The sequence below is a fragment of the Mytilus californianus genome, unplaced genomic scaffold, assembly GCF_021869535.1.
Source record: "Mytilus californianus isolate M0D057914Y unplaced genomic scaffold, xbMytCali1.0.p SCAF_9, whole genome shotgun sequence".
NCBI classification, from domain to species: Eukaryota; Metazoa; Mollusca; class Bivalvia; order Mytilida; family Mytilidae; genus Mytilus; species Mytilus californianus.
In genome coordinates, this window is record NW_026262745.1 from 87,421,424 (window position 1) to 87,436,068 (window position 14,645).

A 14,645-nucleotide genomic window follows, 5' to 3' on the forward strand; every position below is an offset into this window, starting at 1 on the left:
CGTCTCATACCGTATTAACAGCCTTGGCTGGACCGACATGATACCATATGAATAAATTCCAGCGAAAAACACAATCGGCATGATTTATGATAAAATAATAAGCAAGAAACAAATATGAGTTAAAGTAAGCAACAACATCAACCGAATAATAGACTCATGTCTTTAGACCGGCACGAATGTTATGTCGCGGGCCCGAACATTTGCTGATCTCTCAATCTTTTCCCTAACCTTAGACAGTGGTGTAAGAGTACCCCTAACTAAAAAAACTAGTTGAACAGGGAGAGACTTATAAATCGGCTTGTAGCACGAACTAATCAACATAGAGACATATGACACAACACACCGATGACAGATTATTTCACAGCTTATAATAACTTATACACATACTTCACAGCTTATAATAACTTATACGCATATCATGTTATCCCAGTCTTAAGTCAATCTTTATTTCGAAAAATATACAGAACCACATCTTAGCAAGTTCTTACAAATGTAGCTTTAGCTGTTATTACCCGAAATGACAGTTTTATTAAATTTTGAGATTTTATAGTTTTTTTAAAACCTATAATCGGTAATTGAAGGTGAAAATGATAAATACATCAACATAATCTTAGCTTTACTTGTAGTTGTCCTATAATATATATATAAACGATAGGCAGAGTATCTGTCCTATAATTTATATTAAGGATAGGCAGAGTTCATGGTTGAATCAAAAGGTAAGCTTTTTTTGCTGAGCATTCAAAAAATCTAACATATATATATATATATATATATATATATATATATATATATATATAAATATATATATATATATATAACCAAACTAATCATAGATATCAGGATTAAAATTTGCATGCTAGATACGCATTTCCTCTTCAAACGTTTTTAGTGACGCTCGAATCAAAACAGTTAAAAAGGCAACAACAAAAATATACATGACCTATCGTTTCGAAAAAAATTGGCCATATACGCGAAGTTCAAATTATTATGAAATCATCCTTGATCACCATTAATTTGTAGAAAAAAATTACATAGATCAAACAATCAACATGATTGCTATTTAAGTCTTTACTGTTTCCTTCTTTCTTTGCTTATTTTCCTGTTATTAAAAGTGTGTTTTTTTGCAATGAATTCATTTAATGTAAAACTTAACATGGATTTTAATATATTGAATCGTTTATTACGTTCATACAAAAGACAACATCAGTGACTGGATTTTCACTTGACACTTGAGTGCAACATATTTTACAAATTTTAGTGAAACAGGAAATTAAATCATAAATCGGTGTCAAACAGGGAACAAAAACACGCCATATGAATAAGACGCAAGACAATTTTGAAAAACAAAACGCATAATACATTAAAAGATCACATTATAACGCATATGAAATCTAATGTTTAGGTTGAGAAATCTGGATACCACCGGAAAAACAATCGGACTGTTCTCGAAATATACGTTTATATCATAGGTACTTTTTTTATTAAGCAACAATTTTGTTACGTATCTGTAAAGAAATTGATATATTCTATGACTTCACTTGTTTGATTTTTGCCTGAAAAGATGCATATTTGCTTTGATTTCGCATCATTAATTTGGAACAAACATGGTGAAACTAGAATAAACATCAATCCCTGATGAAAGTAAGTCTAATAAAGCGTTTCGGACGCATGAAAATTGTTATGTGTTGTTTTCATTTTTCACACTATTCTAAAAAACAGACCCAGCTGGACATTACAGAGACAATGTGCCGAAAGAATTATGCCTTATTTAATACTTATTATTGATTCGAGTCTACATGACCTGAAACATAACTATGATGATACCAAAGGGGGAAAATATAAACAATGCGGGTGTAGGCCATCAATAAGTATTTTGCATTTCTAAGTATAAAAAAAAATGTGGACATCAAAAAGTGGATAAATTAAGGTGTGCAGACTACATACCAAAACCAACACTTACGTTAATTGGCATAAACAACCGACAACACTCTGTTCGATTAAGCTTACCAGGGTCGAAGAGGAATCGAAATTTAGAATGCATTTCTCAGATATGGCGTAAAAATTAGCCTCTGTCTTGTGATTATTACAAAGTGATTGGAGATACAACATCAACTACATATCAGCAAAGTATACAGTATTTGCCTTGAAAATAATGCATACATAGCACTGGAAAGTCTATAAACTTGAAGGTCAATATTTGTAACTAGATCACTCATTAAAAATTAATTCATAAAAATTACCATAGGAACTTTCAAAATCACTGTCATTATATTATTGTCACGTAATAGTTATGAAATTTTAATTCTGCATTTTTGTTTATTACCATTTCAACAAAGCCGCAATCGTTAAATAGCTCAGTTTGTATATGTCTATAACCTATTTTGATAATTTACATGAATCACTGAGCACGTATCTGATAAAAACAACAATTTTAAAATTAACGGTGTTAGGTATTCAGGTTTATTTTATGTTAAATGTCTTATTAGTGGGATAAATTGTGCAATGGAAGAGTGTTTTTGTAAAGAATTTATTTTAAAACGAATTTATCAAATGACTTATTATGTAAGCCCATTTTAATTGTAAATAAATGAGAATGTTGACAAGGCGATCTTTATGAACTGGATTTTACTTGCAACTTGAGAGAAAGAACGAACACATTTGATTTTCTAACAAATTTAAATCTACTGAGTTAACTCGTTCATAAAGTCGTTAAAACTAACCGATCTTTATCTTTATGAACGATACAAAACCGTGCCAAATTATACAAAGATAAAGCCTGATAGTAAATGTATCATAAATAGTCAATGCCTTAAACATATAGAAAAACAAAATGTGACGCAGACAAATAATAATTATGTATGATTAATTGTCGTTTTTTAATATCGAAAAATAAGACAACATCTGAATGATCGACAAATGAATTTAACTAGTAAACAGCTTGTGTTTAATCCAAAGCGGCGTTCGGTGACAATTGGGCTTATTCTCTCTCTCTCTCGTTGTTCAATTTTGTATCAGTGTGACCCGAACATTATATTTTGATGTAAAGACATATTTTGATCTGAAACTTTTCAAGGACTTTAATTTTTTTAATCATTTGAATTAAACATACACAATAACGTTAACGTCATCAATGCAAATTTTCCGGTAGAAACTTACCTGTAACTTTGATGAAATACAATTTAATTTGATTTAACTATCTTTTAATATATAAATAGTAAAAAAGAGATAGTGTATACTGTCAAAACCACAAAATATTCACTCAAAATAGATTAACTAATACAATTTTACAAATTAACCTCACTTTTATTGTGAAATAATACAGTGTCATCAAACTATTTGAAAGCATGTGTTTTGTTTATGTTTTTATGTCGAAGAAATATTGACCAACATACCTTAAATGATCACATATGGATTTTATTTGTTAGCCGTTGAAATCTTAATACCTAAAAAAAAAACTGAACTTTAGAAAAAGAAATACAAAAGTTTGCTTATTCTTTAAATTTACAATTGTTTTGTGTATACATTTATGTCTTCTTTTCTTTTGAATTTTGCATTTGTATATGAATAATGAAAAAAATATGTTTTTCTTTTGGAATATTCATTTTTTAAATCATTGTTATTTTTAACCTTCAAGCAAATAATTACTACCCAAATATACTTATCTGAAAGTCGATTTCACGTCTTACTAGTCGATAGGAACTTCTGATATATCAGAATCTCTTGGGTTCACGCAAAAATTAATTTGGTGGAATGGGGCAAAATGTTAGAAACTTTGGGACCTCAGTGCTCCTCAACTCTATTTGGTCTTTTTAATGTTGATGAGAGCGTCACCGATGAGTCTTTTGTGGACCAAACGCGTGCTGGTATACCAAATTTCAGTCTTGGTATGATGAGTTTATTCATTATGCTCAATCTTTAATTGTCTGTGCAATGATTTATTATTCGTTTTTGTCTATTTATTTTATGTTTTTTTTTCTGCAAATGTGATATTCTGTTTCTCTAATGTTCATAGATATAAGAATATGTGATATGAGTGCCAACATGGCCAATGAAACAACTCTCCATCCAAGTTTCAATTTGTAAAAGTATACCATTATAGGTCAAAATACAGCCTTCAACACGGAGCCTTGGCTCACACCGAACAGCAGGCTATAAAGGATCCCAAAAATGACTAGTGTAAAACCATTTAAACAGGAAAACCAACGGTCTAATCTATATAAAAAACGAGAAACACTTATGAACCACACCAACAAACGACAACCACTGAACATCAGGTTCCTGACTTAGGACAGGTGCAAACTAACCCTAACCTGAAACAATAGTGTAACATGACAACATAGAAAGACACACTATAAAATATCCATTGAAATGGCTTAACTCAATCAAAAGACATATTAACAAAAGGAAGTGAACATACACTGAACGAATAAATTTTATCTATGACACAATGTAAATACATGCTTTTTCACATTTCTCGATCGGTGTGAGAAAAATATTTTTCACCTCTAGAGAAAACTTTGTTCTTGGCAAAGGATTCAATCATAACGTCAATTTTTTTTTCTTCAGAATTTCTATTCTGACGTCATGAAAATAAGGCAACCATGTCTGATGACGCCACATCCAAAGAAAACAACTATCTGCAAATCTTTGAAAAGGACGGATACACTATGTTCAGATATGGTCTAAAAATCATTAGAGAAACATATTCTACCACTTTATCTCGTGTTTTACGATATTTCTCCATTCTCAACAGTTAAATTTTAATTATTTCAAAAGCTCGGCAAGTCCTCCGCTTTTAACATTAAAATTAAACTGTCTCGAGTGGAGAAATATCGTTACACACTTGATGCAGTGGTTAAATCTATATATCTTACATTGTACCATTAGTAAATTAATGTTAGCCAAGTTATGTTTTTCTTTTATATCATGTGATTGAATGCTTTAAAAAAAATCTACAATTATCTTTGAAAACAATTTAAAAAAATACGAATGGTAAAATAGATTATACTACGCAATTATTTGAAAACTATACATTATGAACAGTCTGAATCTGAAGGCTTTTTCTGACAAAAACCAACAATTTAAATCAGCGTATTTAGATGTTTAGAATTTGTGAAGTTAAAAGTTTTATAAATGGGTTACATCGTGCAACGAAAGAATGATTTTGTTAAGAAGTAATTTTAAAATGATTTTTTTAAGTTACTTGTATTTTGTGTGACAGTTTAAATTGTTAATAAATTAAAATGTTGACAAGCCTATTTGTGTGAACGGGATTTTATTTGCTACTTGATGGGAAGTACAAACACATTTGGTACTGTAACACAGTTGAATTTGTTGAGGTAACTCGTTCATAAAGTCTTCAAAATTAACCGAGCATTATCTGTGTGAAAAGAAAAAAAATCGTGCCAAACACTGACAACTTCAACAAATTCACTGCCTAAAACATATAATAGCACAATATGACGCAGAAAGGTAAACGTAATGTATAAAGTATTGTTATTCTGTTTTTAGTATCGAGCATAAGACAACACCTAACCGAACGACGAATGAATTAAACAAGTGAACACCATGAGTTTAATCCGTAAAAGCGTTTGGTGACAATTTTTATATCAAAAAACGGCAATTAGATTTATCTTTTATAATATAGAAACAAATTATCAAAACTCCTTTCTACGTCACTGGTGTTTGGACTTCATCTGTAAATTGTTGATTTCACTGTATTGTTATACCTTTGATGATAAGATACACGAAGTTGTTTTGAATGAGCCTGGATTATTAATTGTAGAAATGTGACACACTTAGTCAATAAATAAGTTTTAAATTTCAAAGCTAAAAGTCTTACGTTCTAATCGGGTCAATGGCAGTGAAAGTCTTAAGAAATAACAAAAACGACTTATTTCACAGTTTAGACTATCGGAATTTATCACAATGAAAAACATTATATAAGTTACCATCATCTTTTTTATTAACCATTTAAACCGATTATGTCATACATTTACATTCTCTGTGTAAAAGAGGGGCGAAAGATACCAGAGGGACATTCAAACTCATATGTTGAAAATAAACAGACAACGCCATGGCTAAAAAAGGAAAAGACCAACAGACAAACAATAGTACACAAAACACAACAAAGAAACCTACAGACTGAGCAACACGAACCCCACCAAAAAATGGGGGTGATCTCAAGTGCTCCGGAAGGGTAAGCAGATCCTGCTCCACATGTGGCAACCGTCGTGTTGCTCATGTTATTACAAACCCGGTAATAAGTCTAATTCGGTAGGTCACATTTTGGAAAGGGTACGGGATTGTATTTACGACATAAGAACATATCCGTTATCATCTGTGAAACGGATAATCCATAACGGTCAACCTACTCATGATGACGTCCGTAAAACTTACGAAGGGATGACTACATCTTCACCACTTGGAACTCTTGGTTTAATAGCTTTCTCGTGAGTAGCAACCCTCTATCAAGGTGTGATATCGTATCAACTTTAAAATAGTTATGTTTTTATCTATTAAAGGTCGATTTAACATTCACTAAGAAATGTTAAACCCCAAATCTAGAACTAAAGAAAGCATAAATACCGGAATACGTCAAGAGCTAAATGACCCAAAAGGAATTGCAATGAATTTCTACTTTCACCTGTACTTAGTCATTTATGCCAGTTTAAGTTGAAACCTAAATTTGTTAACACGGTGTTGTCTTAAGTAATATATAATTTCAATTGTATCCTCTCTTTATTTTCAATAGAATAAATTGATTGATTGATTAATGGTTAAACCCTTGTGAGCACTGTTGCCTATCAAGTGGCGGCCTGCTTTTGTTTTTGAGATGCGTCGGAATGAGCCACTGACATTCGGAAGGAAAATGGACAATCATTATAAATTGAGATGATTACAGTTGAACGCACCTTCCACTCACAAACTCACTGTTGACAAGCTAGTGAGTCAGAAGTTTAACTACTTATATCACACGACTACCGAAGCCCACAATAAAAAAAGAAGTATGTTTGTTTACATATCTCGTCATATTGGCGGGATAATAAATGTTCATACAAGAATCTTTTGTACGACCAAATTGATACTGTCTTTTATTTGATACATTTTATTATAATTTATGGGGCGATTTGACTGTATAGTATCCTTCATCAAAGGAAAAGAGATTACTTGCTACCAAAAACAAAACCTCGAACTGAACTCATTCATTGAATTATATAATACATACAGTATAAATCAAAGTTATTTGACAATGTCAGTTTTTTTTTACTTTTTTTAGTTCTTCTAGAGAACACCCTGAAGGAAGTAAAGTAAAAAGAACAAAAGATGGACATTTGCCATAATTATAAATTTCTACTTTACTTCTATTTCTATTTCCTGCTCGACATACGATAACTGTGATGATTCATGATAATACGGTATAATTAACGTGCGCTTTGTGCATTTTGTTAGATATGCTTGATTTATATTATAAAATAAATGTATACACAACTATAAACTATGTAAAGATTTACCTGATCATGAAACATGTCTTTCCAAAAAATCACAACTTTAAAACCGGTTTTAGATATTCAGGTGTTTGTTAAATGTGTAATGATTAGGATACATTTTGCTATGCAATAATTTTGTTTTTTGTTGTAAAGGAGTCAAATTTTAATTATCTGCAATCATTTAAATTGCAAGTACATGAGAATGATTACATGGCATTTTTTGTGAACGTGATTTTACTAGTAACTTGATTGAAAATTAAAGTACAAACACATGTATTGTTCACCATCATTTCAACAAAGTAAATTACTCGTTTGTGACTTCTTTAAGATTCCCCCAACTTTATCTTTGTGAAAGAATAAAAGCCACAATGCCAAATGTTGACAGCTTGTAACACATGAAGCCTATAGCAAATAAATAATGATTTGTTCAGTCCTAAAGATATTACCGTTTCCTTCATCTTTCTTGTTCTACTAAATTTGACAAAGGAACGAAAAAGAGAGGCAAAAGATACCAGAGGGACGTTTAAACTCAAAAATAAACTGACAACGTCATGGCCAAAACGAAAGAAAAAGGAAAAAGACCAACAGACAAACAGACAAACAACAACACACAAAACACAACACAGAAAACTAGAGACACAAACCCCACCAAAACTGGGGGTGATCTCAGGTGCTCCGGAAGGGTAAGCAGATCCTGCTCGTGTTGTTCATGATAGTACAAACCCGGTAATAAATCCAGATCGGTAAGTCACATACGGGAAAAGGGGACGGGATTGTAGTTACAAAAATGAAAACATATCCGCTAACAACGATCTGGCTGTTTCGATCATTTTCTAAGAATATAAATTAGCATCCTCTATATAGAAAATAAAGATTTGTATTATCACATCAGTCCTTACACATAAAACATCTATTGAATAGTATAATTTACACATCAAAAATCGAAGCTGAATGAAAATACCTGTTTTATTAGACACGATTCTCGAGGAAACAAATAAAAAAACTAGCAAGACGTTTGCCTTGAATATGAATTTTGACATCTTGCTCGAAACTCCATTACGATTTATGAGAGAAAACATGATAGAACCATAAAAAATCAAAATGCTCTCTAAGTGCAATTTTCAGACCAGCTAACGAGATATTATAATATATTTTTATCACTAATAATGCATACATTTCTTATATGATCTATAATCATCTCAGTTATACAACAGTTTTTAGTATACTTGATGAAATTATAATAATAATTCTGCTATTATATATTGTTATCATTTTAACAAAACAAACAAAATCAGAATTTTAAACATTAAACAATTCAAAGACTTACATGAACCAAGAGTCACGTCTGCAAAAAACTAATATGTTAAATCTGCGTATGTAGATTTTCAGGTTTGTTATGTCAAATATTTAATATAAATGGGGGTACATTGTGCTATGAATGACCGATTTGTTATTAAGTCATTTAAACTTGATATCATTCAATAGCATCAAAAGTGAAAATTTTGACAGGCTAATCTCTGTGAACGGGATTTTATAAGTATAGTTCAAGTACAAACACATTTTTTAAGTTACACATGTCAAATGTTGACACTTTTAACAAATGAGTATTAAAGCAACTGTATGAAATAATTTCACACCCAAATAACATCTAAAAGTGTATAGAATCACAAATTCGGTCTCAGTCTGAAAGGACACTCACTAAAGAATTTCTTATTTTAAACAAATGTGTTCCTATTCCTAGCTGTATCACAAAATTAATATATGAAATTAGAATGGGAGGGCATATAAGCCTTGTTGTTCAGATCAAAAGTACATAATTTGTTACTTAATTCAAAATAAGGTGTAGTTTTGACAGTCACTGTACTTGAACATGAGACAAAATAGTTGTGAACGCTTAAAATTGCAGTAATAAATATAGAAAATAATGGGGCTATGCATCAGTGATTTTATTCCTCAACAAAAAAACATGACGCAGGAAAGTAATAGTAAAGTATAACTAATTGTCGTTTTTGAATACTAGTATCAAAATTGAGACAAGACCTGTCGGTAGAAAGAATGGATTAAGCTAATACGAAGCCCGAGCTTCATCTATAGCAGCGTGCAGGTACAAATGGTCTACAAAATTATATAAAGAATAGCAACGAGTTCTGTAGATGTTTTTTTTCGCGTTATATGACGTTATGCAGATAAGGTGTTTGATAAAACTTTTGCATCTTTGACGGGTGCCACATGTGGGGCAGGAACTGTTTGCCTTTGAGATCAACCCCATGTTGTTTTTTAAAGGGGTCGTGTTTCTCAGTCTTTCGTTTTCTATGTTGTTTGTTGTGTACTGTTGTTTGTCTGTGGGTCTTTTTCTTTTTTAGCCATGATTATGTTAGTTTATTTTCGAGTTATGACTTTAAATGTCCCTTTAGTATCTTTAGCCTCTTTTTGACTGATATCATGTACAAGATGTCGTACATCTTAGGGCTGAAAAATGCACAAAGCCCATGTAGGGGATGGATAATGCCTGTGTACCATGACTGATATTGATATCATCGGGGATGACTGATACAGCACGATTGCAATTGGTTGTATTACACATACAATTTACTCATATTAAATTATAAGAACATAACAAATTATTCAAAATAAACATTTCACACATTTACATTCTCAGTCACAAATCTTCATGGTATTATTCATTAAAAGCCGATATTACTCTAAATTCAACATTAACGGATTGATAAATACCTGAATACGAGACGAGCTTTTATACTACAAGGGGCCTACAAAGAATACCCACTTGCATAAACAAAGTCAATTTTGTGAAATGGAGTTGAAAAACCTAATTTCTTAATCCTGTTTTTTTTTTTTTTTTTCAAATCTGGCATGTTTGTTAACGGCCAATTTAAGTAAGGAATGACATCAAATATACTACCTAGTAAATTATTATTAGTCTTAAACCGTCATTAAAATCTTCAAAATATCAGGTAAAGGTGAACACCTGATCTTAATTTGAACAACATATACATTTCTATAGACTTTCATGGAAATATTGGTAAAACCACGAAATGTAATATTCACAAGTACAATAAGTACAGTGAAAATTAGCACCGATGAGAATATATGATTCCACAAAATAGACATTTGTCATGTTTGAGAGTTTATGGTCTATAGTCTCCGGCAATATCTAGCATGGAAAGCAAAGCAATAAGATGAATCGTGATTCAAAGAATTGATTTATTAGTTGATTGTTTGATGTTTCACGGCACTTTTGTGCTATTTCTTCGCGGTCAGTTTCTTTTTGGTGGAGGAAGACAGAATGCCCGGTGAGAACAACTGACCTTCGGCTGAAACAAAGAATTGAAGTACTGTCATTTGTTACACTAATCTTAAGCTTTGCTGTTTGTATTACAAATGTATTACCCACAATGTTAACAGATGATACTATTCTATTTTGATTTAACAGTGACGCTTGAATAAAAAAAGTAAAGAAAAAAAAACAAATAAACAACGAAGATGAAGAGCAAAATGGACCCAACATTCTTAAAGTTGGTAAAATCATGCATCGCGGGAAACTTTTCATAATAAGACCCTTCCTGAACAGTTATAGCAGTTCTTTCTTTCTCTTTTGTTGTGAATTTGGTTAAAATATACCTTCCATTGTAATGTATATTTGTAGATATGTGCTCAATTTTTAAATTAAGGCCGTTAGTGTTGTATATTTAAAAATATGTTTCCTTGATCAACAGTCGATACAGAAAATAATCGTTAGAATACAAACAAGGACAAAATGATATTTGATGATTTCTTTCTAAAGACACGATATATTAAAAATATCTTTAGTGTGATTTTGTTTAACCTTTTAAATTATCTGACTTTAATGATACACATATTTCCAAATGATCAAGGACTTGAAAATAACAAAATCTTCAAAATAAAGTTAACATGAAAATAATTATAAAAGTAATTCCAAAATTGTGTTTTATTTTTTCAATAAAACCTGCAAAAACCGACCAGTCATAAGACTATTAAATCGAACGTACAGTTTTTCGGTTTGACAGGTTGACAAAAATTTATTTGAGCTTTTGATTTTGCCATTTGGCTAGGGACTTTCCTTTTTTGAATTTCCCTCGGAGTTCAGTATTTTGGTGATTTTACTTTTTATTGACTTATGACGTCAAATAATGTGCATGTAATAATTCTGTCTCATTGTTAGTAGAAACTATTAAAAGAAATAGTGAAACATATCTTAGCTAAAGGTTATGTCAGTGAATGTGTAAAGTTTTTTGACAGAATAATTTTTCCCTGTCCGTACACCAATTTACTATGTATGAGTTTTTGAGTTACCGATTCAATTGTCTTTGAAATTTGCAATAAGAGTTCGTCTTCCGAATTAAATAAAAAGTAATGGTATATGTACCGTTGTTTAATTATCGTTTATAAAATTGATATGCGATTGTCATAAATGTGAGAGGTTTAGCTATACCATTTACTAGTAAAATTGATAGTTTTCTTTATACCAAATGCAAACGTATGAGAATTGGTTAGGTAGAGACCGGAAATTGAGTATTCAAAGTGAGCAATAACTTTGGTTTTTAAGATATTTAAAAATCGCGTGTTTTCAGTGATGTGCAAAAATCTTAATGTTCTGCATTGGAATATAAAGGATGCGATGAAGTATTAAAAGCGCATACCAAAGAATTTGTATCATTATTTTTATCAAAAGCAAAAATAAGTATCGAATACAAGAAACCGAGTTTTAAAATAATATCAAAAACTCACTTAAATCAAGACGCATGTCACTATCAATGAGAAAATTTAAATCAACGTTTTTAAAATATTGGTTTTATTTAGATTTTCGATATTTGACATATGAAAAATCGTTTTGTCTGGAAAACATTGATATTTTTGTTTCTATGCATAAAACGAAATCAATTGTCAAATATTGATTATTTTATAAATATAAAAAAAGAAGATGTGGTATGATTGCCAATGAGACAGCTCTCGACAAGAGACCAAATGACACAGAAATTCACAACTATAGGTCACCGTACGGCCTTCAACAATGAGCAAAGCCCATACCGCACAGTCAGTTACAAAAGGCCCCGAAATGACAATGTAAAACAATTCAAACGAGAAAACTAACGGCCTAATTTTTGTACAAAAAATGAACGAAAAACAAATATGTAACACATAAACAAACGACAACCACTGAATTGCATGCTCCTTACTTGGGACAGGCACATACATAAATAATGTGGCAGGGTTAAACATGTTAGCGAGATCCCAACCTTCCCCCTAACCTGGGACAGTGATGTAACAGTACAACATAAGAACGAACTATAAAAATCAGTTGAAAGAGGCTTAACTCATCAGATGGATAAAAATACAAATACTTCAAATACAAGTGGACGTGGCTGGGTACTTGTACATCTAAACAACAAAAAGACACTTAGTACAGATCTGAGAGTACTCGCAGTTATTGACAGCTAGTTCTAAGCCACTAACAACTAATAAAAAAAAATCATGCATCTAAGACTTAATTATCAATCCGTACACATCCAACATCCAATGGATTTTATGTAAAGACGTCATAAACAGTCAGAGAAAAACATGACCTTGTGCAATGCCAAGATACAGGTATCGACAGATTGTGGATCCATGAATGTGTATATGTATATAACAATCATATTTAGTTTGCTTTTAATTTATACAGTGTTGAATTGGTAACCTTTTAGAATAAGTGTAATTAAAGGATCGATAGGTTTACCAGGATCGTTTCTAAATTACCGGGCACGGTAAACAATATTGCCGTAAAAATGAGGATGTGCAATCCCGTTTGAAATAAGTTTTCTACAGGTACAACAAAACTTCAAAACCAGATCTAGATATCTGTGGAAGAATTTAGTAAAGGTTTTAAGTAATTTGTGGTAACGAAATCCCTGGCTTAATAATTTACCAGTAATACATAGATTACGTTCGTTAAAATCAAAAACGTCAAAACAGATACGGGCATAGCGAACGAGTTGTGAAATATAAACACCGTAAGATGGTGCCAAAGGAACATCACCATCCAAAAAGGGAAAATTAACAATAGGGAACAAAAAATCGTCCCTTTTGTCGTAAATTTTAGCTTGGAGTTTCCCATGTAAAACCGAAATATCTAAATCTAAAAAAGGCAGTTGTTATCGTTTAAATTTGATTTATTTAAAGTAAGTTCCTTTGGGTAAATTTCGGCAGTATATTGAGAAAATTCTTGATTATTTAACGAAAAAATATCATCAAGATAACGGTAAGTGTTGTTGAATTTCTCAATTAAATGCATTTTAGACGGGTCTTTACTGAGTTTGGTCATAAACTGTGATTCATAACAGTACAAAAACAAGTCTGCTATTAAAGGGGCGCAATTAGTGCTCATAGGAATACCTACAACCTGTCGATAAACTTTGCTGCCGAAACGTACATAAATATTATCAAGGAGAAAATTAACAGCTTCAACCATCTCATCACACCTCCAGTAAGTATATCTAGCATATTTACCTTTCTCATTATAGAAGAAGGCTTTAAATGAGTTGAAGCAAATATATAAGCATTGTATTGTAAGCATTTTTAAAGGAAAAATTGTTTAAGAATGTTTTTTTTTTTGCTTAAATTTTCTTATTTCTAAATTGAACGAATCGGTTTTGTAAAGAAATCTTTAAAAATAATAGTTCACAAGGAGTTTTGACATTTTTGTGAATAGGATTTTAATAATTACATGTTATGAACCTTTCGATCTTTAAATTAAATGAAACCGTGTGTTATGTGTATTATGTTAGAGATAATAAGCACTGGGTAAAACACACTCATCAAACTATCCAACATACGAACGAATTTTCAGGTAAATTGTATATTTGCAGGTTTATTGAAGGTAATCAAGATCTCAGACAATATAGTTAAATCCGAGTAAAGGGTTCACTAAAAATTTGTTTACAATTTATATTCCCAAGACACATTTTATCTGAAAAAATAATTAATCAGCGCTGTTGAAATTTTGATGTCTTCAATGATATTGCTGATATGAAAATTTGATTTAAATTGCAGAAAAATTTGGGGATGTGTACCCGTGAATAGGTTTACAAGACCTAACTGTACGACGCACTTAAGACACATTAATACCTGCGTGTTAAA

General features: G+C 31.3%; 1 protein-coding gene across 12 annotated transcripts in view; it reads right to left on the reverse strand.

Moving 5' to 3' along the window:
- Positions 1–14,645, reverse strand: part of LOC127716446 (transient receptor potential cation channel subfamily M member 2-like) — an 87,748-nt gene that overhangs the window by 70,260 nt on the left and 2,843 nt on the right. For 9 of the 12 annotated variants that reach the window (XM_052222643.1, XM_052222642.1, XM_052222636.1 and 6 more), the window contains exon 2: positions 3,393–3,443. The exons of the other annotated variants lie outside the window; for them this stretch is intronic. The gene's annotated coding sequence lies outside the window, so the exon portion shown is untranslated. The remainder of the gene's footprint in view (positions 1–3,392; positions 3,444–14,645) is intronic. 12 annotated transcript variants of the gene reach the window in all.